The following is a 22,384-nucleotide window of genomic DNA, read 5'->3' as shown; positions in this document are numbered from 1 at the left end:
TCATCGAACAAATAAAACGCGGAAGGACAATTGTACGCCCAGTCACGATCGATCGGACATGATTAATCCTGTCGAGTTTGCCGAGTTGAATGAATGTGATCGACGTGACGCAAAGTGACGAGATACTTTTAGAGAATTTGCTCAGATAATTGTTGTCGGGTATCCCTCGAGATATCCTTAAAGATTTCATTAGATGTTGCTTTCTCCGAACGTATGTCCCAGGAAGGAAGAAAAAAAATGATAGAAAAGAAAAATTCGTACTTTCGATGGGGGCTACGTTTGGGAGAAAAATCGTCGAGTAGAGGCAAGGCGCGTCGCTTCGATTGGAAACGGAAACGGTCCCACAGGGAGGATAACAGCGCGAACTGTTTTTCTCCGATCGGTCGTGCGCACGGTCACCGACGTTAGATCTAGCGGTTATGATCCATCATCGGTATCGAGCAAGCGAGATCGGAGTGAGCCACGCTCGGCTGGCCGCACGATTATCGATATATCAAACACTTGATCTCATAGTCTCCAATTACAAATTACATTTATGTTTGCGTAGCGGTTAATTTTCAACGATTGTTCGTAAACGGTGATTATATCTATAGTCGCACCATCAGTGAATTCACTACCACCCCCGTCTTTTGTTCTCTTTTCTTTTTACTTCTCTTGGTAAGATTCAAACGCTGCTCTTTGCAATGTAGCAGCTCTTACGTTGCTATTATTCTCACTATTCGTATTAACATTGTTATATATATATATATAAATATCTATGATTATTATTATTAATATTATTACTTTTATTGTAATTATGATTATCATAATTATTATTTTTATTATTATTGTCTTTATCAATTCTATCGCTATTATTACTGATATTATCATTATTATTCATATTTGCTATACTGTCAATTGCGAAAAAAAGGATTGGATTCGGCGAACACAGTGTGAAAAAAGAAAAAACGAGCGAGCGGCTCCGACACAACACGTGTGGAGTACGCGATCCTTAAAACTTGCGGAAAAAAAACGGAAAAAAAATTAATTTTTGATCGGCGAGCAAAATAAGTTGCTCTGTACGAATTATAGCTCATAAATTCTGTTTATCTGCTTCCTTCTCTTTCCTTTCTTTTTTTATTTCACCAACACGTAGGCGAGCGTCATATATAACACTGTGCCAGCCAGTTAGTGCCCCAATTAATTGCAAACAACGCTTTTTTTTTTTTTAATTTTCTTTTCGATTTTTCTCGAGAGAAACGATCGCCGTAACTGGTCGTTTTCTTTCAAGGGCTAACGACGTGCTTGGAAAGGAAAGGAAAGAGAAGGAACTAAAAGAAACCGGATGTAATACTGAGAAAAAGAGAATAAAATACAAAGAAAATACAGTGCCTATCACTCCGGTCTGGAAACTCTCGTACAAAAATCATATACAGGGCCAAGAGGAACAAAGTATAATGTTAGTGTTGATAGCTATTTACATGAAAGCGCAATAAAAATTATTACGATACAATTGCTCCGAAATTCTCGTCTCCTTTACTAAGGTTCTCAGGAAGTTTCAGGAAGATGATTCAGACTCGGTCCTCGCGAAACGGGCAGGATTACCGTATGGTGAAGGAAACGAAAGGGAGAGCCGTTGCTCTAGGAGCGAATGATCTTTCACGAGTAAAAACAGGCTGTGTCGATTCTAAAGTTGTTAAACGCTTCTTCGCGGACAGCACTACATATCAAGCCGCGTTAACGCCATGCTCGTTCACCGCTCGTAGCCACACAAGAACGCACTCGCGACGTGCGCGTCGCGATGCGTCAAACGCAACAGAGAACTGCCAGCAATATCGCTCGATATCTGCGTCGAAGAATAATTAATGTTTTGGTATAATAATTAAAAAGATAAATAGAGATAAATAAATTTTCGTTCCCGTCGTAACGCACATCGAATAACGTTCAAGGTGATTTTTTAAGAAATCAACGCCATACAACACTAAACTTGTAGCAACGATGTTACAACGTTTGCAATGTTACCACAATATTGCTGGAACGTTATAATGTTGCTGTAATATTGTTGGAATAATGTGCTGTATGGGATCGAAATATTGAATCGCAACATCATACGAACATCTCTTATTTAACTTTTAAATGTTAAAATCATTGCGAGGTTGTTCCAAATTAATATAATTCAAGTTTAGAATAACAACGGACCTTTAAACTTTCGAACTGTCCAAGGCTTTAGGCTCGCGTCTGAAAGTGGCGTAGGATGGTTACAATGAGCGGGGAGAAGGGGGGAGGGAACACCAGTTCAGATATCGTAAATTACTCGAGCAATTTGCAGCCGAGTGCACACGACGACGAAGGGCACTTGTGCAAACAGAGGGTGATGAGCGAAAGAGCACGGGAAACTGACTTCTCGGGACCGGCCGAACGGAGCGCGCGAGCCACCTTTTAATCCCCCCCCCCCTTTCGCGACTCGCTCTGCAACTTCATGAAAGCCATTGTTCCCGCGAATAGAGATCGACGATAAGTACGCAAATACGCATCGTTACGTACATTAGCTGGATTATACGCGTGCACACAGAAAAATAATATTTTATTACTAAGAAAAGTGATTACTCAATTTACTTCCTTCTTTTTAACTGGTGGTTATTTTTAATAAATTTATTTATTTTTTTTTTTTAAGAATATTATAGTATTGATCGAAGAAGCAAATTTCTTTTAATTTCATAACCTTCTTGATTACTCATTACTCTCTAAATCTAAATTTAATAGATAATCATTGATCAATCAGTGAAATTCAACTAAAAAGAAAAGAACGTTCGAACTTTAATAATAATTGAAATATCGATACTTGCACATCAGTTCCAGTCTTTCAATATCATGTACATTGAATTTATGCACTAAAGCAAAATTAGTTAAGTTAGTGATTTCATGTTTCATTTATTGATTACCAGTGTACTAGGACTGATGTCAGTGATTATCTACTGATTCAAATTTAAAGAGTAGGATTCAAAACACATCTTGAATAAATTTGATGCTTGTGACGAGCTTATGATAGGTTTGCGAATATATGAATTTTCGAAGTACTTGAAACAAGTAACTATTACGTGTATACAATATGTATTTTTCTGTGTGTGCGAGGGTTTCTCTCTTTCTCGTGGGGGGCTACGATCGTGACGGGTGCGCATTCGGACGAAGAGCCGTTCTTGTGAACTCACATCGGAGCGTGACGAATGGCAAGGATTGTGAAGCGGGAGTTTGAAAGCAACCTTGACAGAAACTTGATAATGATTCGCGTAAATAAACCGCGAATCATTACCGTGCTAAGAAACGATAAGCGAAGTATCGATCGATTCACGAGCGGCTGTAGAAGATTGAAAAACGAGAAAAAACGCGACGCGGTGCACAATTTGTCGCGAGGATTTCCCTTCTGACGTAAATCAATATACATTCATTACGTATAACAACGTGCACATTTCTGCTTAGAAAAAGTTGTTTGGCACATATGAAGAACCGGCTCGCGTGCTCGATCGTTTCTGTCTGTCCCAAGTTTTGTCAAGTTTTTTTTTATATGTTCGCGAATTAACGACCGGCGCTATTTAGATTATTCGCCAGATAAAAAAAAAATTCCTTTCGTCCAAACACGCATTCGTTACGATCGTAATTTTGCATCGTGCTTAGTGGAAGAGGCAGGGAAGCGTGTCCGTTCGGCGGACGGGAGCGGGAATTTCGTATGCGAGCGGGTACAACAGCGAGATACCTAAATCGATGGATATATATTGCAGAAGCGACCAAACAAGAAAAAAAAGGAAAAAAAAAAGAAAGAGAGAGAGGAAGTTAACGAACGAGTTACAAAGTATATGGGACGGGGATACGTAGCTGTATGTTAAAAGAGAAAAAGAATTCGCGCGGCGCCGCGAAGAAAGCGAGACGATGCCGACTTGCGTTTTGCTTTCACGTAGATTTATCGGAATGTTATCGAGAGGGTCTCTCGTATTCCCGTCTTGTGCCGAAGGCGCACGCTTTACACGGCGAGAGACGGGAACGTGGGAAAACTCTGGATTTAGTGCTTCCACCAAACTCTATCTAGCTGAGGTTTCTCTTAATTTTCCCCCCTTCGAACGCAGATTGCGTTATACACGTTTGCTTCGCGGTGGTGCTTTGTAAAAGATAATTAACTTCGCGAGATGTATTCCTCTATCGATTATTTCCAATTCAGACACTTGTACAGGATTATTTTGTACACGGTAAAAAAAAAAAAGAAACAAAAAACAAAGAGACACACAAGTCACTTGAGGGCAGCGGGATCGTTTCGTGATTGCGTTCGGATTTACTTGCTTTCTTCGCATCGCAACCGCCTTCTATCCTTAACGAATGTCGTCGGTGTGACTTGGAGATCCGCGAGCTTTCTTTCACTGTCTGATCTCTAATAATAGTTACGTACCAGATACCGCGTTTCGCATATATAGATGTTAGGACTCGTCTCGAGAACGGGGGAGAGGGGCAAACATGCGTGCACTTTCCACCCGATACAAATTGCTGCTCAAATAAATCGTAAGCCGCGAGCGACACACGCACCTCCAAGTCGCACCGACGACATTATCTCCGTGTTGCGATTAGGGTTTTTCAATTTTTACAAAACTTCATCGAGTAACACATAAACTTAGGCGCGCGCGCGCGCACTCGCGGGCACTCGAATCGATCAGTATCCTGCAATCGATTGCAATATAATATGCACTACAGCAGCGTCCAACGGTCAACTTCCAACGATAACTGATCATTGTTGAGCGCATATTTTCGCCTCAATTTAATGTGAAACATCTGAGAACCGCTCAATCTTATTTTTAAAATACTAGAAAAATTAAAGTAAGATTGAAGTTAATCATGTAAGAATGATATTTATTGACATTGCGAATTACATTGATAATTCGGATGCCGGTTGAAGATAACCAATTTGAAGAAATATTGACTTCAATCTTATCTTTAAAAAATTAGAAGAATTAAAGATTGATGTGTGTGTGTTAATATCATAGAATGATATTACGATTATACCGACTCGATTCGGATGCCGGTCAGGGCGTACGCATGTACTCGTATATATAATATATACATATATATATATATGTGTATGAACGACTCGACAAATAGATGTGTAGTAGTTTCTAACAAATTCTTAGCGTGTATATATGTCCAATTGAGAGCGTTGTGGAACGAGAAGAGGTTTTTTGATATATTTCGAGATTGCGCTTCGATGGGCTACAAAGTTACATTTGGTGTACGTGATAAGGTTTATTGAGAGCCATTATTTACGGTTAACGTGTAATATCTATATTGGTCGGATAATGCATTCGTGTACCTTAGGCGTTTGTCGCGTGACGTGTAATCGCTTGTGTCGATATGTATCGAGGATGGGGGCAGGTTTTTCGCAGGTTTCTCTTTCTTCCGTAAAGACCGGTACAGATCACTTCCTCGATGCTACGTGTTATCGTTGTTCCAAGAGGGAAAGTAAAACAAAAACGAATGCAAAAGTGCAGCCTTTCGCGTGAGAAAAAGGGAGGGAAAGGAAGTACACCGAAGTGCAATATTCCGCGAAGGCAAACGGTTAGCTCTGAAATAGAAATCACCTTTATCGAGATACGTAACGCGCTGAAAAGAACCTGATTTCAGCCGCACACGTCTATTTTTCATGGCCGAAGGGCCGATATACTGTGAAAGCGAGAAGAAAGAAGCAAACACTTTCGATGAGGAAGAAAAGAAGATGCCGTAAATTTTTCCACGATATTTTTACACGAATCTGTATCTCGCGATAACCGATCGATTCTCAACTTTCTCGCGATCAAAAGGGAGAAAAAGTCAGGATCTTTTGTTTCTCTCTCGTGTCTTTTTAATTGTCGCCGTTTTGTTGCGTCGCTTGGTCGTTTCCGTTTCTTTTTCTCCTTATGTGAGACGGAAAAAGAAATCAATTTTCGCGTCGAAGAGATCGTCTATTTTCGCTTACTTTCTTGTTTATATATATACGTTCTCTGTACGCGCGTTTCTTTGCCGAAGCATTGTGGAGCGTTTGTACGACAAAAGAAATATATTCATGCGCTTCTAAGTTATATATCGTAGCTTTTAAGTTGCAGCATATACATAATAAGAAAGAAGCAGACGATAACGACTAACTTTAAATACCACTGTACATTTGTATTTAGTAATCTTGTTTATAATACATTATAACATTATTATATTGTTATTAAGTATCCGATTTGTATCATTTTTTATCGAAATTATTAAAAAATAACTTAAAAATAATCAAGTGGTTTCGTTAATTTCCGAAACAATTACATTCCACGACCGATCCTTTCACATCATCTGTTCCGTCACCGTTTTCAGCATTAATTAACCTTCGAGCGGCCCCGGCCCGGCGCCGAGACGTGGAACGCATCTGATTACTTGCCATCTCGCTTCGTGGAAGAAACAGGCGATCTAAATGTAACAGCTGCTGTAATTCTTTTCTTTTTTCTTTTTCGTTTTTATACTCTCAGTCAGTTATTGTCAAGTCTATTGCGATTTCATTCCGCAGAAATAATTAATAATAAGAAAAATTCAAAAGACAATCTCGCGGAAAGGAGATTATAATGCAAAAAGATGGTCATCGTCAACGGTGCCTGTTTGCGTGACTTTTCAAGACCCAAAACTTGCTCGAGGCTTATAAAGTAGCTCAATTGTAAATTGCGTTCGTTTCTTCAGTCAACCAACAGCCTGCTGAATTGCGAAGCAATCGAGAATTCAATTTGCCGAAGGCACGTCCCATCGCGGTTTCGACGACACAGGTCTTCGAGGTAAGTAATCGATAACGCCGAGCGAGGAGAGAAGGTTGGAAGAGGGGAATTCTCCAGAGGAAATGCGAGAGGCGTTAAAAAAAAGAAAGAAGGGAGGACTCGCGCGGCCGTTCGCGCATCGTTCTCTCCTTGGGATTTCTTCCCTGAGTGGAGAGTTGTCGCGTCTCGTTCTCCCGGCAGTCCCGGCTCATCGGCGTGTTGTTGATAATAACGCGCAGTACGCTATTAATAGCGCGGGCCTCGCGATCGCGGCGTGGAAACGTGCCGCGCTTTCGATTTCATCCTATCACGCCTGTATGCATTCATCCGCCCTTTCCTCCGCCAACCAAGGCCTGACGTCGAGCTGCATCACGGTGGCCGAGTAATCTCCGATTGCCGAAGCGCGGCTCGGGCACGAAGCACGATAACGGCCGTTATTTTACGATATTGTTATCTAACACTCAGTCTCAGCATCAAAGTACCTTTTTCATGTTGACGCTCGGCACACTCACTTTCAGTGTCAAAATAGGTTATACAATCAAAGCTGCGGTGGTGGCTTCGGATCAGTAATTTTGCCCTGCCTTTTGCGTCTTTCTACGTCTTTGTATATTTCGTATGCTAATTGTATGTACGTGTATAAGTATACAATAAATTTAATTAAATTAAATTAAAGTTGACGCTGACGGTGAAAAATGCATGAAAATGATACAAGAGTCCAATCGTGGGAACTTTAATCTTGAACTGAGTGCTTTGAATAAATTCAACTTTTAGCGTCAGACGCTAAGCGTCAAACCAAAATCACGTGACCACGCTGACGTTGCTTTTCAGTGCCTCAAGAAATGGCTTCAGACCGCTTCGCGATCCTCCATGTATCCAAGGCATGTCAATTCTGCTGCGAGACCAAATTTCATCCCTTTTCCAGTTCATTCTTTTTATAAGCAGAAAGTATTGGCTACTTTCTCTATAGCATAGAAGGTTGCAGTAACATTTTCAATGTTACTGCAATATTATTGGAATATTGTTGGAATGATGTGCTGTATGGGTTTCCATTTCCAATGGCATAAGTTGATACGAACATCATTCTATCTTTCTTGAAATTCAATGAGTAAAAGAGAAGATAGTGTATTATGACGTTCAATTTACATTTCATTTAATCCCTAGATACTTAAGCTGATTAAACCTACGTAATGACCAAACTGGATGAACTCAGGTCTCCCAGAGTTTTCTTTCAAACACAGCGTCGTTTCTAAAACATTTTAGACACTTCAAAAAATGATACTGAAAACTTTTATTGTCATTATTATATATTGCTAATTTGATCGGGATAAAAAATAAAAACAAAATAATTACATGTAGGGACCCAAGTTACCTTGCTCAAGTATTTAAGATATAATAGCTTAGTTAGTGACCGTTCAAATTTAAAACTTTACGATTATATTCATCAAAGTATTGTTCCATCGATTCTAGACTCAAAGATACGAAATGTTTATTACTTAACTTATAGTCGCCGTCAGATCAAACGTTTCAGACGATACATAGCGGTCGCGGGGCGCGCGTTTCCACGATTGGACTCGTCGTTTACTGAGGTACAGAAAATAAATATTTTCCGAGTGCGATTTCTTTTTCGTGGCGCGATGATTGAAATAACACTCCCGCGGCTGTGTTTTCCTTCGTTTAGTCGATACGTCACCGCCGCCGCGGCGGACGCGTATTTTTGGAGCCGCGCGTCGGCGTGCGGCTCGATGCAGGCTAAGATATACGCTCGAGCGCGGAGGACTCGCATCCGAATTGACTATTAACAAGATTGTTATTAATAGCGAATCGTGTCGATTCGTGCTAATAAAAATGCCACGGCGTATCGCTTTCAACGACGCCGCGAATGTTTTTTCAAAGAGCGCGTAAACACGAACGGAGAGTAAAAACGACGCCAAGTGATACCGATGACGCGTGGAATCAGCCAAGATTAACCCCAAGATACGCCGGCGTCCGCTGATCATGTCTTAAACTTAGCGAGCGACATGTGAGTCGGATATTTTTCACTCGTGTATGTCAAGCTCGTGCTAGGAAAATATTGATCGAGCATCGAGCATCCGTGGTCTGACAGACAGTTTATGTGGCTATAGTCTCCTTTTTTTTCCTTGCCAAATGGTTCTTAGAGGGCAACAATTTTTGCATGTCGTGTCACTCCTACATTGTGAAATTTCCAGCACGACGTAATTCTTCGATGGACGTTCTAAAAGACGTCCTACGTCCTTTGCATAAATATAAATGGTATACTCAAGTTTAACCTTCGGTACAGGGCATTTAATGGTATAACAGAGTACTCGGGCAATCTTGAGTCTCGAGTACTCTGTTATACTGCTAAATTCTTTAACAGTTTAGCTAAACTGTCATTACAAATACAAAAAGCATCCACTATAAAAAAATTTTAAGCATAAGACGTTTGTTGTATCTATATTAAAATTGTTTTTGGGCTGCAGTTGACATTTTCTAAATTATTTATATATAGAAAATTTTATTAAAACCAGAACTTGGCGACACTTCTCGAGGTTCCCTCGCGAGTGCATATGTACTCACGTCTTTCTTTGTGTGCTTATCTCGTTCACCTATCTTTTAGACATCTACCCTGAAAGAAAAGATTGGCTGCTGCAACGAATTAGATGGTAAAATATGGCATAGCATTTATAATTGGTTGCAACAGCCAATTTTTGGTTGCTGCAGCCAATAAAAAATGCTATGCCATATTTAATCATCTAAATTGCTGCAGCAATCTTTTCTTTCAGTGTATGTTTTCCGTATAACACACCTGATTATTTCTCCTCATATCACTTGTTAAACGCGTTCTACTATTTCTCGCAGGCATTACAATTGGGTGATTCCTGTACTAACGGTTAAATTTGACTCCAATTTAGTTCATTTATTAAGTGCACACGTTAATATGAACGTTGAAACTAACCATACAAAAATGGGTTCATTTACATCTTGTGATATGGAAGTTAAAAAAACAAAATTATTTAACTCAAGGGATTGGAGATTAAACCATTGGCCCTTTATCTAACATAAGGTATATTCCGGGAACGCGAGTATCTCCTAAGTATTTTATCCCATCTTTCGCAATACTCTCTCGCGATATCTGCCCCGTGGTTGTCTCCCTTAAAGAAGGCGTAAAACCACACTTGGGCATGGTGCTGCACTAAAATGCGATGCGCGTAAAACGGAGCTGCCTTAGCACGCGCTCGCGCGCGCGAGGCGAGCTCACAGTAAAATAATCGCTCAAGGTCCGCGGTGGCGTTGCACCCGGCCGGTCAGGGCTGGCAGCAACCGCACTGTTTACATCGCATATACACACGCGACGGCTGCATCGTTTGAGAGCACTCCGTCCCTCTCTCTTTCTCTCCCTCCCTCCCTCCCTCCCACCCCCTTATTCCACGCTTTCTATTCCTCCCGAACGAAACGCACGCGCGACTGACTGCATTTATATGCGTATGCAACTCGGTTGCGTCGCGGTCGCTGCTTCTTGGTAGCGGCGACAAGTATAACGCCGCGCATTTATGACACGCGCGTCGCACATGCCTAAGTTCCGATTCGACGTTCTTCTAGCTGAAGCCGACGATTGACACGTGTTACGATGTTGTTAAGATGCAAATAATAGAGGGAACGAGGCGATCAACAACGGAGGAAAAATACATCTAGCACTACGCCTAGAAGAGAAAGAGCGTACACGTGGACAAGAAGCTGAGCTCGTTTGCGAGCCAAATAGTTGTACCTCGAAATACTAAATCTTTCGGCAAGGTCTCATTAAAGGCCTTAACTTCGGGATCATAAATCGTGCGCTTCCGCGACAACATGTTCGGGAGCAGGGTCATTCGGGTATCGAATAGACAATATGGACCAGTTGCAACACGCGTAGATATACATGCGTTTAGCAAGAAGGTTCTAATTCAGACGTTCTACTATGTTGGCGCAGATGAGAGGCACGTGTTGCTTGCGACGGCATCAGGCAACCCAACAACCGAGTGAACGAGCGGACACGTGTAACAGCATTTTATTTACCTCATCTATTTTAATAATGAATAATCAAACTCAGAAATAGTAACTGCTGCTGCAACTACCTCTTATCCTTTTGCAATCGATCGTCGGAAAAAAGCTGACTGACTTGTGAATCTTAAATTACGTTTTGCTCAAAGAGAAATTAAAGTCGGACTATTGTAAGCCTAGGATACATTATATTTTTGATTAGTTATATATGAGCCCTTGTATTAGGTGTTAATGCCTGCCGTTTTTCGTCTCCAAAATTGATTTGTTTCGAAGGGAAATACCTTAATCAAAGTATTATTAATAAAGTATTATTAATTAGCAATAAAGTAGAAAATGGAAGAAATTACTTTGATTAAGGTATTCATTCATCTTCCCTGCGAAACAAATCAATTTTAGAGACGAAAAATGGCAGGAATTAAGTTTAACATCTAATAATACTTGAAGTACACAACATGCAGCAATGTTTATTGGAATTAACCCTCAACTACAGTTGTGAAAATTGCACCCAAGTTCCAAAGCGTCTTGTCTCTTTGAAGTGCAGAATGCAAGTGTTAACCTTTACGGCGATTAGTAGAGAAAGGTTCAAAATTTTTTTACTTGTACAATTTAGAAATTCGTAGTACCAATATTGTGTACAGCCGTCTAGAATTTTTTGCTTTGGGTCCAAATGACCAGTTGCTGGAGTTGAAGGTTAATTCTTTCATGCAAATATCTAAAAGTTAAATGAGGCTTACCCGATGAAGAAGACTGCACTTGATAGATTAACCTGTGTACAACGCATTAAATAACTGGAGGGATACTTGATCCTCGGAAGCGTTTGACCGTTTATATTGTTGCTGAGGATGACTCAAAGCAGAATCGAAACTTTCAACTGAGTATTGTTAATAAAGACCACACAAGTTTTTTTTTACACAAGTTAATTAGCACTCCAATTATGATTTTTATTAAGTCTCGTTTTACGCTTAATTTTTTTGATATTTTCAAGTCTTTTAATTTTTTATATTTTTAATAAACAAAATCCTTTTGTCCATTATTCTTATGATCTCCTTATCACTATCACTTCTATCACTCATTTCGCCCTGCACCAATTTTGTTCAACTATTTCAAATTACTATCCAAATAAAAATGTTATTCTGCCACCTTAAAATTCTTCTTCAAATTTTTTCGCTTAAAAAATCAGAAATTTTTAGAAATCAAATTTATTCCTAAACTCTCAAATTCTCAAATTCTTAAGCACTAGCAAACTAAGCTAGCCCACGAAAGATAGACACTGACCCTTGCAAAGTGTTGTCTGATGGAAACCTTGCACATGCCAACCTTCGGAAATACCTTTTGTGACTAGTATCTACCAATAGAGAAGTCGATACTTTTTCTTTCTCCTTTCTTTATCGTTTCTTACTTCAACTTAGGGTGCATTCCATTTGATGCTCGTAAAACTCATGAAATCACTTCATTGTTTATCGAATATTAAACAAAGACAAATAACGTTCGCGAGCATTGTAAGCGCCGAATAGAATGCACTCATAATGTACGAGTTTCATTTTATTGTAGTTGAAATACATTGGAATATTTACATTAAAAATAAGCTAGGCAGAAAAATTTTTATCAAACTGAAAATGCACGGTATTAACTTTTAATTTTTAGCTTTTTAACATTTTTTTTCCTCCAAATTATATTTGAATTGTTTACTACAAAATGTTTTCCATATTTATAATTATTTTTTATTCACATATATATTAATCACGCATTTTATTTCGATTAAATATTTCAATCATACAGTCTTTCAAACAAATTTAAATAATAATTTATTAAAAATAAATAGTAACCGTGAGTACACAGAATAAATCACCATCTGATTAATGTGATGTTTTTCATAATAAATATTTGTAAGTTTATAAGATCTTTATTAGCATCAGTAATATTAAATTGACAAAATTAATAATATAATATCTTCTAAATTTTGGTATAAAATTGCGTTTCGAGATCGAATAGTAATTGGTGTATGGTTCAAAAACATTAACGCAAAATGTACAAAATTCACAAAATTAATATAGTGGAGATCGGGGCACCGTGAATCATGGGATTCCATGGGTCAATGATTGTTTAAAGTAATTCAGAGTGTTTAGATCGTTGTAACTGATATTACACATACGATTGTTACAATGTTACCCATTTTGTATCTATAGGTAAATTAAATTCCGTTGTCTTGGGATGCATATGTCATTCATTTTTTTTGTGTTGCGAAAATAATTGTTAATTACTTAGAAATGCTATAATGTTGTTTTTGTAAAAAATACATGTATTAAAGGTTAGGCGAAAGTTTCTGTGCATTTTTTTTCATCTGATTACAAGTAATCAACGATTTATTTTTTGGATATAAAGTTGTATGATTTCAAGGAGGATATAAGATGCTATTAGCTTGATTTAAAAAAAATAATTGTTTGGCCATATGTAGCTCACTTCAATTTCTTAAATAGATATCACATTTTTTATTGCATATTCTTGTAACTTAACTCAAGAGCTTTCCAAAATATTACAATGAAATTCCTTTTGATCAAGTATTTTTAGAAATATGAGTTGACAAAGTTCAAGTACCGTCTGCATTAGCATTATTTAAATAGGATGAACAATCTCCGATGGTCTTAATCTTGATGAATGTTATTAAAATCCTGAATAACATTCAAGAAGTTTTAACCGGTCGGACACCTTGAATGCTAATGCCGGCGATACCTAAGCTTTGTCAATTCATATCCCAAAAAATACTTGACTAAAGGGAATTTTATTGTAGTATTTCGAAAAACTTTCGAGCAAGAACATGCAACTAAAAATGGGGGCTTTATTTAAAAAATTGAAGATAATCTTCACGTAACCCACAAACAATTATGCAAGATCAAACTAATGGCACCATTTATTTTGTTCCCAAAAATCAATCAATATTTATTAAATATACTCAATATATTTTTAAATATATATAGTTCTTTAATTACATAAAAAATATGCCAAAATCTTACATTTAAAAGTATTTTCGAGAGTTTAAATTTTTGTGATTCATGGTCTAAGTATAAGATTTCTTAATGGTTAAAATATTTATTTATTCTGTGAAATTTGTATAATAATTTATATTCAATAGTTATCTATCACACAAAAAGCGCAAGAAAAATATATAATTATTCTATGTAAAAATAGATTTATGTATTTCAAAATGAAATAAATGTAAAGTGAGATAAAAGCGAGTAATAAATGTTACGAAATAAGAATGAATAAAATAATATTATATTCTCTATGAAAAAAATATTTCTTTATTTTCTGAATTATAAATTTTAGTATAAATCATATGATTTCTTAGAATAAATTATTTCATTAATTCTTATTTCATATATCCATTACTCCATATTTTTTTTGGCCGCTTTCTCTTTTACCTTGCAAATTACGAGCCTTGTATTTTCTTTAATTTGAAATAAATGTACTTCTCCATCAACAGACAGAATGTCTAGCCTTTCTCGAGTCCATGTGAAGTACATACGCACACTTGGCTTGTGCACATATGACGACGAAACACACAAATGCTTGGCCTACATATATATGTCGTCGGTTGTGCACGCTCGCATATCAAGGACTCTTCACGGTTGAGGTATCTACAGGGCCTAGGTTATTCGCGGACCGATGTGCAACATTAGAAGAAACGTACGTAGACGTTGGGGAGAAGCACGATGGAAACCACGCGTGGTAACCTTCCGTTTATCTATATCGCGATCGTGTGTAACCCGTTTTTACTGCGCAAAGTGACGCAATCTCGACAGTTTTGAAAATCTCGCTAAAACAGACACGTTGCGGTAATTTACGCTCGCGTGTATTGCTCAACACCGTGGAGCGCTAACCCCGGCGCGTGTACTTTACGATTGCAGTTACATGATTTATGTCAACTACTAATGATCATTATCGCAACGTGACGTCATTCTTTCCCTGCCGTCATCGGGAATATAATTCTCTTTGACTTTATGCTCCTGCTTATCTTCGGGGCTCTGCGAGTCTAATAATTTTTTATCTTAATTCGCGTTATTTTCAACGTCCGCAATAGCCAGTTTGATTTACGAAATATTGTAATGTTTTTTCGTAATGAAATCATGGTCTAGCTACGCAGACGTGAAACAAACAACGGGGAAAATCTTCCAATTTTATCGTGTTCAAGAAGACTATAAAATCATGAAAAGACATGTTGCAGCATACTTGATTTTTAACGTATAATTTATGATTAGTTTTCCTAATTTATTTCAGCTTCCTATTTTGATTCAATATTATATGCGACTTACGTTTTTGCTTATATTAAAAATATACATAAATTTGAACACATTGTAATCTCTGATTAGCGATAATTCGATCTTGAAAGATAATTAACTATAGAGTATAGATATTAAGAATAGAAATTAGACAATTTTTTCTTTGCAAACAAATAGTAAAAAAACATACAGAGAGGCGCTAAAACGCGAATTGTTTTATCTAATTACATTTTTTTCAATCATTAAAAGTCAAAGAATTTGATAGATATTAATTCTTTTATTTTAGCTTTATATATTACCTGTCACTTTTCATATTTTTGTAAGTAAAATTGTGTATCTAACATTGTAAATATAAATCTATCTTTTTCTTTGACGGTTCTATAATGAAATCAATGTTATTCATGTTCTATTGGAATAATAGAAAAGTAAGTTGAAGATAACTAAAAACTTTTGGAGTTATTGTAACTGTAATGTGTTATTTTTTAGAGTCTTAATATATATATATAAGATAACTTATAACGGTAACTATAGTTATCGTTTTTGAAACAAAAGAATTGTAACTAGTTACTCTATTTTACTAAGTAATTCTCTATTCTAGTCTATTTTCCATCTTCGTTATCGACTTATTTTTGTCTCTCGTCTCCAAAAATCAAACTTCGCGTGTATTATTATCAGGAGAACTTCGCAAGATCGCCAGGAGGGATGTTCGATGTGTCGAAGAGCTTATTGACAGCGATTCCGCACGTCCTCGCGTGATCGGCTTTGGATTTATCGGTGAAACCAATGAAATCGATTCTTCGTAGGCTTCGTAGGGCGATACGAAGATGCGTATCTACTACGTTATTCTAGCCGAGCAGGTATGTCGTCGGTTAGGTAGGCTGGTGGGCAAACGAAGAGATAGCTTGGCAGGTAGGTGTAGGTACAACCGTATGCATTAGTGTCACAGCTCATCCGCATCTCTAAGAAATATTTTACCGATCCCTTTTGTTCCTTTACAAGCATAAGGTCATCAAACCGTAAAATAATTTAGTGAAAAGATACGCTTATTGATTGTGAATGTCACAGAAAGATTTGCCTGTGGAATGAAGGCTCACCGGGCATCACTAATACGCCTGACTGTACGCGTAGGTAGGCAGGCGGAAAGACAAGTAGATAGGCAGACAAGCAAGCGGACAAGGAGGGCAGGCAGGTAGGTAGTCCGACAGACGTATGGGATTGCAGGTACGGGCGCAGTCAGGCAGGTACCAGATCACGAACGAGCGAAGCAGACAGATGGTCGAACGCATGTATTGATGACCATCCGGTAGTTTGATAAAGGAGATCATTGCCGCCCGGATGCAACGAAATGGCGAAATATTTCTGCGGGTTTTAGATCGTTGAGACGTGCGTGTGCGGACGAATAGATGCATAGTAAAATATACCATCGTGGTGCTGAATAAAGAAATGTGACGATATAATTGTAAACCGTTTCGATAGATCTTTGAGAAGAAATATGACTTGAAAACGCGACTTTTCCTGATTTATAAATATGGAAAATTTTCTATTGGCGACAAGTTTTTGCGTTATTTTGCGTTGCTCTAAGACGCAGATATACATAATGAAATGCAAATAATATAATTAGAAAACGATAAGAATGAGAGGTATATATTAATATACTTCTTGTTAGCATTGAAATACACTTTTAATAAGGTAATGACCTAATATAATCTAGCGTCTAACATGGTCTATTTGCTGTCTGTTAAACGAATAGTTACTGAGACAAATATTTATGTACTCATGTTAATATTAAAGATGTTTCACTTAGAAATGTTTTAAATCTGATTACCATTTTTTAATACTGAATTTAGCAACGCTAGTCACGTACGTTATTTTTAGCATTGAAAGCAACTTAACATAGCAATAATAGATAAATATTTAATAAAAAAGTTTTACAATTAAACAGTTTCATGATAAACAGGTAATAAAGAGAATCTTACTTGTTCAGAAGACTTATTTTGTGCAGGAGATGGTATGTTCTAATGACCTGTTGGAGTTTTGGATCTCTGAATCGCTTAAATTTTTCTAGATGCTAACCAACGTCACTTAGACATGGTCGAACTTAGCTCGCTGATGCTCGCGTGGGGCGAAACTACGCAAGATAGTCGCATTGGTTTCACTAAATATAACTGGCGCGATTTACGCACTTCTCTGGTTCCCAATGGCAGCGGCCACGTAGCACGTTTAAAGGTTGCTGATGTGATGCACTATTGGATGCACCACGTCGCAAAATTCATAAAACTCATTTTGAATTTTCAGAATTCATGGAAATCACTATAGTATATATTTTTAGTCTTATAGTTTAAGATCCTCATTGTGAGTTATCGCAATATAAAGTTTCTTAACATAACTAGGAAAATGCTTATTCGTCCTAAGCTAGATCTAATAAATGCTTAATATTTTAGTGTAAATTTATATACATATACAGTTCTGTTCGATTTTTAAACGTAATCTTGAACTGAAATTAGAATAATATTACAAATTAAATTGACGAGCAATTTAATGATACTAATAAGCATCTTAAAGCATAAGAATTTATTGCGAAAAATATCACCTCAGCCATATTTCAAATCTCAACACATCTTTCTACATTCCGTGACAGGTGTCTTTACCAATTCGACCACTGAGTCATGTGATAATATTTACCGCAGTAATTAGTACATTGAAAGGAGTCTAGCAACAGCTATCAAATGTTGAGTAAAATAATTTCAATCAAATGTTCGGTTAACATAACCAAAAATAATTTTACTTTTTTATATAAATGTTCAGTAATTATTACCAAACAGCTGGTTACGTTATTATCTGAAAATATTTACTAAATATTTACAAGTAAAATTATTTTTGGTTATATTAATGGTTATATTAAACGTTTGATTAAAATTATATCATTCAACATTTAGCTATTGTCAGACTCTTTTATCGGTGTATATGTTTAAAGAAAATGTTGATTAAAGGCATGCGAAATAAACAATAATAAATGGCATTAAATCGATATGTGAATAACGTAATTAAGGAGGAAAATGCCTTTTCGGTCTGAGCTAAAATTAAGTGCTTAATAATATTTCGATGTAAATTTATATCATATTCAATTTTGTAAACTGCGTATTTTTATTTTCATTAAATTCAAAGTACTTGAGAAGGAAAGAACGTAAAATGACCAGCGTCTCTTATCTTTTCTAAAACGTAAGACGTACGAGAAACGATTCTGTCCTACTTCCGGCTCTAGGCGCCGTTGAACACGAGTTGGCGAGGAACGAGAATCACCACCGAAAGATTTTGCACGTCGAACTGCCATTAAACCCGTTGCACCGTGTCGAGGTGATTTTTGCGCGGATATTTTTAGTGTTTCGTCCTTCGTCCCGCATCGGGGTTCAAGGCTCGTGCTCTCCTTCTCTCTCTTCCGCTCTCGCGTACTTTCTCTCCCTGTTCTCCTTCTCCTTCACCACCGTCGCCGTGAATCCTCGGTCTCTCTTTTTCTTTCTCGTCGTACGTCTGTCAATTCATCTTCGTTTCTCTCTTTCTACTGTGCCGCACACCGCCACGGCCAGTTTCGCGGCCACGAAGTCACGCTGCATCCGAGCGAAAAGAGCGAGCGAAGATCGTTGCATCCGCGTCGCAGCTACTCGCACATGCGAAAATCTTCAGATCACTCGACGGACACAATTTCAAATTCGTTTTTCAAATACGTTCTTAGGGATTGCGAAAAGTCTTCTTTCTGACGACAATTCCAATTCTCGCCCCGAAGGAGTTATACACGCGCCTACTCGTGCGTCCCATCTTCTCGATTTAGTAAAAAGTATAGAAAGAAAGCCTGCATGAGTCAACGCAGTTAACGATGAATCATTGAGTATATTCATATATAATAAATTAGATACAAAGTCGCACGTTTGATTTGAATCCTCTTCAGTACTTAATGAGTCTTATTGTTAATATAAGATGGAAATGGAGTTTAGATCGAATCTACTTGCTTTCCATCTCACATTATTAATAAGTACTGAAGAAGATGCAAATTGGGGTCGAAATATATACGATTTTATATGTAGCTACTTACTACTTATATTTTTGCATGTAATTATTAGCGAATAACGCAATAATTCACGCGCTGTTAATTACGTTAATTCATACAGGCTTTCTTTTTACTTTTTATATGATCTTCACACGAAAGAACGATTTTGCTGAAGTATCTTTTTTGCTGAAGTAAATTTTGTTAAATCATCAAAATAATTATGTAAGAGCTCAAACTAATTGCTAGAAAGTCAAAATGTTTTGCAGCATTACTCATCATGCATGAGATTCTTACGTAATTATGTCCAATAAAATTATTTTTAGATCTGTATATAGCTAAATTTTTAGATATTTTCTTTATTTGTAATATAGATTTCTCAATTTAGCATTTTGATTATTTTCTGTTAGAAAATTTGAGACTGGCACAACAAAAAAGTCTTCCTTTTAGCGACAATTCCAATTCTTGCCACAAAAACACGTGCCAACGTGCGTCTGCATCTTCTCGATTTAATAAAAGGTGTGGAAATAAAACGTGTATGAGTCAACGGAGTTAACGATGCGTGAATTATTGTGTATATTCACCAATAATTATGAACGAAAGTACGAATACATACAAAGTCGCACGTTTCAATCATGGTTTGAATCCTCTTCAATGCCTATTAATAAGTACACAGAAAGAAAAGATTGACTACTGCAGCAAATTAGATGGTAAAATATGACATAGCATTTTTAATTGGCTGCGGTAGTTAATTTTTGGTTGCAGCAGCCAATTTTTGGTTGCGTTAGCCTATCCACAATGTTAGTATAGGATTTCGATAGGTTAACGCAACCAAAAATTGGCTGCTGCATCGAATTAAAAATGCTATGCCATATTCAGTCAATCTTTTCTTTCAGTGTAGCGGACGCACATTTTTGGATTTATTTTCAGAAAAACATCATCCGTGGCATCTTCCAAGCGCATTATCCCTTTAAATCGAACATGCGATCGGCTTGCGTCTAATGTATTATAGAATGGACTGAACGAATATCGCGCGTTACGCTCGGCCGCGAAAAGTCTCGTTGCGGGAGGTCAGGCACGATAGCTTTTTATAGGGCCACTTCACTGTGATTCTCCTCTTTATTCCTCTTTCTTTCTTTTTCTCCTTCAGATATATACTCCCACGCTTCGTATTTCCTCCGTCTTTTCGCCTCGTGTCCCTCCCCCTACGATTGTAGCGGTTCGAAATGAGTTTGCGACGCTCATCATGGAAATCTGCGAGATCCCGGCATCCACTAGCGGTTACCGCAATCGTATCGTACTTTTTCTGTTTCGTATTTACTGCTCGAACTCTCTCGTTCGTTCTTCCCCGTATTTACCGCTTGCATTTGTGTTTACCTACAGGATATCCCCGGATGTTTTTCCTAGTACTATAATCAAAATTTCGATCAATATATTATTTCTCTCATGATTATATTAAATTCAAGATAGTATTATTAAAAATTTTGACTTTTATATTAACAAATGAGTACCCCGTTAATAAAAATCATTATCTTTAAGTATTTTAATTTTTTTGCGAAAGAAAAGAACTTGTAAGTTTAATTTTTTCATTCGAGCTTATCAATTTTTCGGAAAAATTTTAAGAACAATTTATTATTTTAGTTAACAATTTCTATTTATTAAAATAGAATGTGCTTGACAGGTTTCGCAGCCAAAGAAAGAATTTCAACTAATTTTTGAATAATCCATTTTAGAAAGTGTCCACTGCTTTTACTTCGTATGATTAATAGATATATCTGTATTTCTAACAATAGAAATTAAAAAATTTAACCTATTTTGCAATTAGACTTACTTTTTCTCCCTTGATTTTGTAAGATTTGTTACTATTTCAGCACAATTTTAAAACATTTAATTTGTAATGAGTTAAGGAAGTCAGAGTTCCAATATTTAATTTCTTTATATTTTTGGATATAGCAGCTTTTGCATGGCGAGTACTCAAATAAATGTCTTTAATTAATTTAATAAACATTAGAGGTACTCTGAATTTATGAAAATTTGTTTCAGAGCGGGTATTTTTTATTACGAAATAAAGGAAAGATGCAACAAATCGTTGCTTTACGATAGGAAATTTATATCATAGAATACAGAAGATTAGAAATGTAACTCCCTGTTCCGTTAATACGACCTCATTACATCTGCGCTTTCCTCCCGGGCAGCGATTTTCAGTTACTTCGCGAATGCCACGGGGATATCTCGTGAGCAAAGAAGCAACGACCAAAGGATGGTCGAGCACAAAAACCATCCCCGTCCGACGATAATTTTATTTTTATCGACGTTTCCACTTTTCTCGACCGCGTTATTGCGCGCGCGAGGTCGATCCTCTCTTTCCCTCCCGTTCATCGCCCACGCCGCGACGAAGAGAAGCGAGGAGTCTTCCTCGGTGGTTTACAGCCGCGTTTACTTCGTGTCTTCGACTTCGTTTTTACGAAACCCCGCCGTCGCCCGTGGGCGAACGTACGTGCGAACCCGACCGGGAAGCATGAACTAGTATAACCGCTATTTTTCAGAGTAGATAGATGGAACGACTTCTGGAAATCTCGTTATCTCTTTCGCGCTTAATCCACCGAAGCGCAGTGATTACAATTCGCAATGGTCCCCACAATCTCATCCTTTCTCAATTTCCGCTGGATAGAAATGTATCGATAAACTACGAATTTCTCTGACTCGTGAAATGCGACAGCGTGATAAATTCGATTGACGTGTACGATTATAAATCATCAGCTCGTTAATGTAACGTAATATGATGCGGACGTACAAATGTCCACTCGCGGTACTCGCCGACAAGTTGAGACGTATATAAATCTGTCAGCCCGAATTAAATTTCGTCCCCCGCATGCATTCCTCAGTGTCACGACGATAAACATGCCTCCGTTATTATCACGTGATCGTGAAAGGAACGCCGGATTGTACGATCACCAGGTCTGTTTTTTATAGTTGAACCAGTATACTCTTTGTACTTAACTTTTAGAGGACAGTGATCTTATTATTTTAAAATCTTAGTTTTTCTGTTTGAGTAAGACTTGTTATAGTTAATTATTTCATTGTACTCCTTACTTAAAAATATAATACTATTTTAGCGTCACTGATAGTGGCTTTCATTCTGTAAAGGTTGAAGTGAAATAGATATACGTTTGATATTTGACAAAATTAAGAAGAAAAGTTTTAGGACATTCTAGAAACCTTCTAATCAGAGATTGCCATAAGAGAACCATTTTTTA

This window comes from Trachymyrmex cornetzi, unplaced genomic scaffold (assembly GCF_001594075.2).
Source record: "Trachymyrmex cornetzi isolate Tcor2-1 unplaced genomic scaffold, Tcor1.1 scaffold147, whole genome shotgun sequence".
NCBI lineage: Eukaryota > Metazoa > Arthropoda > Insecta > Hymenoptera > Formicidae > Trachymyrmex > Trachymyrmex cornetzi.
This window is presented reverse-complemented; position numbering follows the sequence as displayed.